The sequence below is a fragment of the Anas acuta genome, chromosome 6 (assembly GCF_963932015.1).
Source record: "Anas acuta chromosome 6, bAnaAcu1.1, whole genome shotgun sequence".
Classification (NCBI taxonomy): domain Eukaryota; kingdom Metazoa; phylum Chordata; class Aves; order Anseriformes; family Anatidae; genus Anas; species Anas acuta.
The window spans coordinates 26,752,238-26,760,159 of NC_088984.1; the positions used below are offsets into that span (position 1 = coordinate 26,752,238).

The window sequence follows — 7,922 nt, forward strand, 5'->3', positions numbered from 1 at the left end:
CTGACAGTACAACGGTGCCCACAGGACAGGACGCTCAGCTGTAAGGGAATGATGCACTGCCCTAAATTTGCCAATTTTAAGTATACCAATCCTCAAAAATTGAGAGCATCCTTAAAATAAACCCTCATCATATGTTGTTAAGTAACAAAGTTAGAACTAACTATAGATCTACATATTTTAATCAGATGGTGTAATATAAGGCTTTAAGCTAAGTGTTGCTGTCATTCCCCAAATTTATTCAAGGTTACTTGTACAAAGCAATTAGCCTTCTAAACTAAAAGACATTTTAAGGAACATTTAATCCAAACTACACATCTCCAGCATTAGAAACCAGAACTATTTCACCTGTGCTGGGTGAAGCGTGTTGGCTGGCTTTCCAGTGGGCTCACTTCACAACTACCAGACGTTCCTTTCCCTGAAAAAAAGCATCCTTTCACTTCCAGCTCCCGGCAGCAGCACCAAGAAGGCAACTCCTAACCCCACACCTGCCCCAAGGACCGACCGGGCCCCGATCCACGCTGGGACCCCTTGCCACGTTTGGGGACACGGGATGGGGCCTTAGTCCGAGTCCCACTGTGCCCTGGCTGTTGAGGGGAGCCCCTTCCCTTGGCTGGGGTCTGTCCCCCCAGCCCACTCACACCCACCGGCCCTGGTGGGGCTGGGGGTGACCAGGGGACCCCGGGCAGGCCGGGGGCAGCCCCCAGCCCTGGCACATGGCAGGGCAGGGAGGCGAGGCAGAGCTGGCCCCTCACCCCCCGCCCTTACCCCCGGTTTTGGGGGGTACCCCGATACGGGGGCACAGCACCGGGGGAGGGCACTATAGGCACTCTGACGGCCTCCCCCAACCCCAAAAAGCCCCCCCAAAAAAGTTGCGGGGCGAAACCACCCGGGGCGAGGGGACACAACGGGGACGGGGTGGCGGGCGGGGGGGGGGGGGGGCGGCGGCCGCGTCCCGGGGCACCCCCGGCGCATCCCCGCGGCCGCCGAGGCGGGGGCGCCGAGGGGGAGCGAGCACCCCAAAAACGCCGAGAAACTTTCCAGGCCGCGGCCCCGCACGCCCCGCGGGACCGGCACCGCCTCCGCCGCGGCGGCCCCGGACCGGGCTGGGGGCAGGGGTGCCCCCCACCACCATCCCCCCCCGCGCCGCCGCCGCCGCTCATTAAAAGTCATTTTGGGAAATTAATGCCGCCCCCGGCCCCCCCTGGCCCGCGCCCCTCCCGCCGCCGCCCCCCCACTCCCCCCTTCGCCGCCCCGCGGAGGTTGGGGGGGGGGGGGTGGAAGCGGCCCCGCCGCGGCGCCCCCGCCGCCTTCCCCCCGGCCGCCCGGCTCCGGCTCCGGCAGCGGCGGGGCTCGGCCCGCTTTGGGCCCGGGGCCCGGCGCGGGGGGCCCGGCCCGGCCCGGCGGGGCGGGGAGCGGAGCGGAGCGGCCAGGCCGCGCCGCGCTGAGGCCTAGCGCCCCCCCGCCCCCGTTCTCCCCCGCCGCCCTTCACCTCCCGGGCAAAGGCGCCGCAGCGCCGCGCCCCGAGCCTCCCGCTGGGTCCCGGCCACCGTCTCACCCCCCTCCGGGGCTCCTCTGGGCGCCCGAGAGCCGCGAACCCCCCCCGGCTCCCCGCACCCCCCGCTGCGGCCTACCCCGCCCCGGCCGAGCCCCGGCCTCGCGTAGCCCGCCTCCCCGCCCGCCCTGTACCCTTCGCACCGCCTGCCGCGCTACGCGAGCCCGGGGATGCAGGCCGGGCCTGGCTTACCTTTCCAGCTGCTTTTTTTTTCTCCTCTCTCTCCTCTCCCCCCTTTCCCTCTGTTGGGCTGACAGATCAGAGTTTCCTCCCCAGCAGAGGGACTGGGAATGGGCTCGGGCTCTGTGCTGAGGAGCTGCTGCCCCCCTGGCTCTGAGAAGATCCTGCTTTTTGTGGGGAGGAAGCTTTGGGGGCTCTTTATTATTTTAAAACTACAAAGTGCTCAGAGGGTAGGTGATTATTAAGGGGAATCCCTGAATATATTCTCCAGCAAAGAAGGCAGGGCTGCTGGGGCTGCTCAAGAAGAGAGCCAGCAGCCTCCTACAGCACCACTACAGGCACCGAGAGGACATAACATCAGAGAGCGGTTCCTCTGCCCTCCAAAACAACAACTTTCCTACCATCTTGGAGGTAGTAGAGGGAGAGAGGGAGGGGGAAAAAAGTACAGAAGGTTTTTATAAAGTGTCAATTTGGGGGAGGGAGCCAAATGGCCAAAAACAATTTTTTTTAAAATCATTTATATGACTTTTTATTTAAAATAAAAATAAAATACAAAGGCATGAGGCTTAAAGAAATAATTTTCTTTATAACGAAATAAGATCAGCTTTCTGGGAAAAAAAAATAATAAAGAAGGTATGGTAATTTTTTTTTAATTTTTATTTTTCTTTAAAAATTAAAAAAATGTATCTTTTTTCCTATAATTTAAAATGTAGATAAGTTTTTATCGTTGTTGATTGATAGTTATAAAAATTAATGTACAATTGTGAAGTTGGTATAACTTTTTTGGTGCTGCTGCTCTCAGTAGAACAACTGAAATTGATGTGGGACTGTTTGGTAGAACTGTGTCGTTATGTCTTCTCTCTCGAGGCGTTGTAAATAAAACTGAATGTACAGGTAGGAAAAAAACTTAATTTTTTTTTTTTTTTTTTTTGGGGGGGAGGGTCTTGTAAAAAAGCCTTGGAGGGATTTAATGCAAGTGAGTGGAGCCTGTGATATATATCTTAAAAATTCTGCAAATCTGTCGTAAATTTAGCATTGTCTGCCCTTCAGTATGGGATGTGAAAAATAGAGCTCACAGAAAAAAATTGGAGGTAATAATTGAATTTTCTTTTTAATATTTTCAAAGCACTTTATAGCCTTCTAAAAATCTGTTTTGGTTCTTTTTAAGTTACTGTTTTGATTTGGGGGCTTTGTTCCTGATATTTATGAATAGCATTATTCCTGACTTCTTTCTTACAGAGTTGAGAAATGTTATTAATTTATACTATAATACCTTGTAATGCAGAATGGCCGTTGTGTTTTTCTTTTTTGCAGAAGCCTTTATTAAATTGTTAAAAATGTATGGAAAGCTGTCAAAATAATGTGAGATGCCACTGTGTATCTATAGGTGAAGACACTGATCATTGTGTTCAGCAGACCTATGATAATATTGCTTGGAATAGGGTTATACTCAGCCCTGTACAGGGATGAACTGCTAAAATATCTATTTATTTCTCCTGAAAGAAGATAAAATAATCAGAAAACTAATGAGCTATATGAGCCAATGAGCATGAAAAAATGCATTTAAGTTTTTTTCCATTGTAAAAATTAGTCAGGTGGTATAGGCTAATTGAACTGCAATCAGACTGAAGTCGTGTGAATGAAGGTATTGAATTTTTATCACTTCCTCCCTTGCCTCTGTCAGATCTGAAATATATTGCATTATCTCAATTACTGTAAACTTTTATTTAAAGATATATGTTTTTTTCTGAATTTAGATACATTCCCTTATGAAAACATACATTGTGAGTTGCCTTCCTAGTATTATGAGCGTAGTTTGTGTGTTTATAGTGGCATTTTCATTTAGATAAATTAGTTTGAATTAAAATATAATTAAAAGTCAGTTGGTCTGTGCATCAAACTGCATTTTTTGCTCGACTGGATTATTTTTTTTTTTAAAGATTATGGTTGGTCCAATTAGCGTACTTAAATAATGCTGAGTGTTGCATTCTGTGGAGTTAACTGCAAAGGTTTTTTTAATCATATTATTAATTTATTAAATGCATTATTCTGCTCTGACACTAGCAAAAAATAGTAATAACCAAATGCATTGCTCCTACATCTTATTTAAAAAGTTTGTGTAGAAGGCCACATAAGGAGGGCACTTCATAATCTTACCAGTCATTATTGTGTTGTTTGAATCATGAAATGTAATGATTATTTTTGTAGGATATTTAAACAAAAATACTTTAAAATTTTATATTTAAAATTCACTACAGGAGTGATAGGGATTGCAAATGTTGCTCGTGATCCGGATGATTTAAAAAAAAAAACACAAAACAAACAACAACAACAACAAAAAAAAAAAAAAAACAAAAAAACAACCTTGAAATATTACGAATAATTGATCTCCTGTGCCAATGGATTCAGAAATCCAACAAATGCAGCATAAGCTAATATTTCCTTTTATTCTAGAAAAAAAGTAAAGGACCAAATTCTCAGACCCCAGTTTTTCAAATGCTTGGAGGCCTGATTAATAATTGAAAGGTGTTTGAAGAATCACTCAATACTTACTTGCATAAAACTCTTATGAGGTCATTAGAATACAGAATTCAAGTTTCTGCACTGTTTTTTGAAAAGAATTGCTACTTCTAACTAGATCAGTAGTTTAGTGTAACTCAGATGTTTGTTCTCTTTATTGCACAGTTAAGAAAATTTTAGTGTTTTAGAGAGAGGCATAACAGAAACAACTGATCTGTACTGAGACTTCTGAGAACACCCATAGAGCACACTGAGGACTCTTTAAAAATGGGACACAGATGATACAATGTGTTAGAGAAAAGGCTATGAAAGCACTTGAGAATCCAACTACAGAGACAATATTAAACCCTTTCTTTGGCTTATGTACTTGACTTCGCGGGTACTGACTTTAATCGGATTACGTGCATGCCTAAATTTAAACATGCATCATAGTAGCATTACACATTTTGGTGACATCCTGAGATCTGTTTGATGTGTGTAAATTGCAAAACCAGAAGCTTAATGCTAAAGAGAAACATTTTGAATCTAATTTGTAATAGGAAAATTGGAAAGGGATGTTTTTGAGTGTCTTTTTCTAGGAAAAACAAAACAAAATGCACAACTTTATAAGGAGGATAAAGAGGAAAAAATCACTAGATCTTAAATACATGGACTGTTGTGTAATTATTCAACAGAGAAAGGAATATCTCCATGCTATGTACAGAGGAATTTATTTAACACAACTTTATTTGCCTGAGAATTCAAAATATTTACTTTTTAGCTACTTGCTAAAAATAGCAAATATTATTTTATTTGTTTTTATTTGCTCACAACAAAATGTTACACTAACACTTCAAAGGAGCAAATTCTGTTAGTTCTAGTAATGTAGAATCTTAGATATCTAAAATATTTTTTATGGACAAGACTCGTAACTTGTGAGTTGCATAATTTTGACAGACTCGTTCAGCACTCTGGAATTATTTTAGAGAAGAAAATTGGTGTCCATGACTCCTGTTCCAGGACAGCGTGTGACCCCAAAGCCAGAAACATTCCCTGTGCAAAATGCAGACGCGAATTCTGGAGATTTCATTTCCTCGTTACAGACTAGGTCTGCGTGGCCAAACCCCTGGACCAACCGCTCCAGCCAGTAGACATGCTCTGTGCTTGAGCACGAAGTGGTCAAAGAAAATTAATGTTCCCTAAATCACTAGTTCCTAGCTAATGAGGCATACTTTGCTGATGTGCCTCGCTAGTATTAATAGTGAGACAGAGGGCAGCATCATAGCGAATAAGCTTTGTGAGTCTAATAAAAGAAATGAATAAATGCTTTAGGTTGTACGCCAGTTATTGGAGGAGGCCGCTTCAAAAAGGAAGTTTTGACTCTCTCCCAAAGTCATATGCATTCCAAATGCAGACCTCTAGCACCTCTGGAGCTTGACTTAGACTTGGTGTGCATAGTGAAGGTCTTCTTTTTTTTCTGCTTTTCAGCAGTGTTATGATATTGGTGCGGTGGTATTACTGCTTGACAGACACATAGGTTCTGAGGAAACAGTTCCAGTGCCTTTAAATGCATGTGAAAGTGATCAGCAATGTATTTAAAATACATGAGAGTGTTGGAAAGGGGAGGAACAACTCTGGGCGGATTGTTAGAGATTTTCATGCACAGAGCCACACTTACGTATAAGATTTTGTCTTTAGGAGTTTAAACACTGATGAGGAAAAAAAAATCTGATAAGATCCGTTCATCTTAGTTAGACCTTGAGCAGCAGTTTTACGTAGTGTTGGTTTATTTAATTGTGGTGAGTTCTGGAGTCAAGATATCCACAGGACAAACCATTCGTAGAGCTAAGTCATTTTGCTTTACTTCCTTTAGTCATAAATGCTAGCAAAGCCATGCAAAGTACAGATGACTATCCTTGTTTTTCAGTCTTAGGATCCACATTAAAGCTTATTGGAGCAATGGGAATTTTACTGCAGATTTCAGTAGGAGTAAGGTTGTGGAAGTATTTAACCAGTTGGGAGCAGACTTGCTAGCATGGTAATGTAATTAAATGATAGTGAACTGAACTGAAAATAGTAATTAACTAAGACTTTACTAATCTATTCATTATCAATGTGTATTTTAATCTGCATTAAATAAATGGTATTGTCTCCTGAATCACAGCAAAGACAAAATAATGCGACTATCAGTGATAGGAATGTTGTCCAGAGTACATTGCAGGCATCTGTGGAGATTTCTTTTAATAGAAGACAAATTAATGGAATAAACTGTCCCAGCAGAATGCTCTAATACAGTCCTATTTGACTAGGAAGCCCACTGTTAATTGAAAGTATACTACTGTATTTTTACTTGTCTATCAATATTTCATTAACTGTAACCATGGCGGTTAAGAAGCTACACGCTTTGTTAGCAGACCTTCTTTCAGTTATTCACTTACATTCAGGTAATGGCAGGTCTTGGTCATCTCTGCAAATTGGACAGAGGAGAATTCCCACTCCATACCAAATCAGCGATCTGTTAGTCTTCTGACAGTTACCTGTATGAGATGCTTCAAAAAAGCTGTGGAATATCCCATGATGGATAACTGGGAAATGAAAAGCATGTAGGAAAGGATTTTTCAAACAGTTTAGCTAACATCAAAGCATGAGGCTTAATTAGTTCCTAGGGTCATGAGATCCCAGTGGATTTTGAAAAAAATTATATGTTAAGCTCTTTGGTTTTAGTATGTTTCTTTTTGATGTTTGTTTCTCATCTCTGATCTCTTTCAAACATAGACACAGATGTAACAGAAGGTGACAAGAAAGAATGAAAGTGTTTCTTTGAGATACTGGTTGCATTTATTAAAAATGTTGAATTAGCATTAGAGTGCTGGGATGTCTCTGCCAACCAGTATTTCTCAGTAGACCAAGAGGCCTTACCAGGTAAATACGGCACAGTGTTAGGTGCTGTGGTAGAATGAATGTTTGCATGTAGCCAGAGAAAAATATTTATTAACAGCATTTAGCATAGGAGGCTTTGCAGATTATGGAGTCACTCATAAAGAGTTTAATTTGCCAGGTTTTAGGTACGTCTCATGACTGCATGTGAAGCCCCTCTACTGTGGGGAGTTTTGGATACCCAGACACTTCAGGACACATTGCTGACAACATCCCCTCGGTTAACATGCATCACAGTAAAACTTCTTTTGGATAAAACATTACACAATGAAGAGGACGGTGATTTGTACTTGTCCTCAGTGTTTTGTTTCTGGACAAGAAATTTCCCTGTGACTCTGTAAATTTAATTGCTTCTTTCCCCATGGTACCTTGCCTCATTGACATTATGTGCAGATAGCTGCAGGAGATAAATTACATATGTATTAGTGGTTTGTTTGTTTGTTTTTGTTTCTAAACAGGAATTACTTCATTAGGCAAGACAACTTTTCTGTTATCTCTGAGAGCTTACCCCACAGAAAGTGTTCTTGTACTCCTGATAACAGCTTGTGTTGTCATTGAAGTCAACTTCCAGGTGCTCTCCCTTAATCACTTACTACTTTATATATAAATTTCCTATGATGGTAGTCACAGTTAAGCTTTCTTCTATCAGCTTGCTTGTTAACACCTTTTCTGTTCATGTCATTTGTGCTCTGACAGAGTCAATCTTTCTGCCCTTCGTCACTGAAGGAAAATACCTATTTAAATGAGATCACAA

At 42.8% G+C, this 7,922-nt stretch overlaps 1 protein-coding gene across 4 annotated transcripts in view; it reads right to left on the reverse strand.

The window, feature by feature from the left end:
- The window catches only part of INO80D (INO80 complex subunit D), a 44,979-nt gene extending 42,832 nt beyond the window's left edge, over nt 1-2,147 (reverse strand). For 2 of the 4 annotated variants that reach the window (XM_068685947.1, XM_068685946.1), the window contains exon 1: nt 346-1,466. The gene's annotated coding sequence lies outside the window, so the exon portion shown is untranslated. Of the gene's footprint in view, nt 1-345; nt 1,467-1,489; nt 1,509-1,744 lie in introns of those variants that run through there. The other 2 variants (XM_068685948.1, XM_068685949.1) reach the window with 2 other exon arrangements.
- Between the last annotated feature and the right edge of the window lie 5,775 nt (nt 2,148-7,922).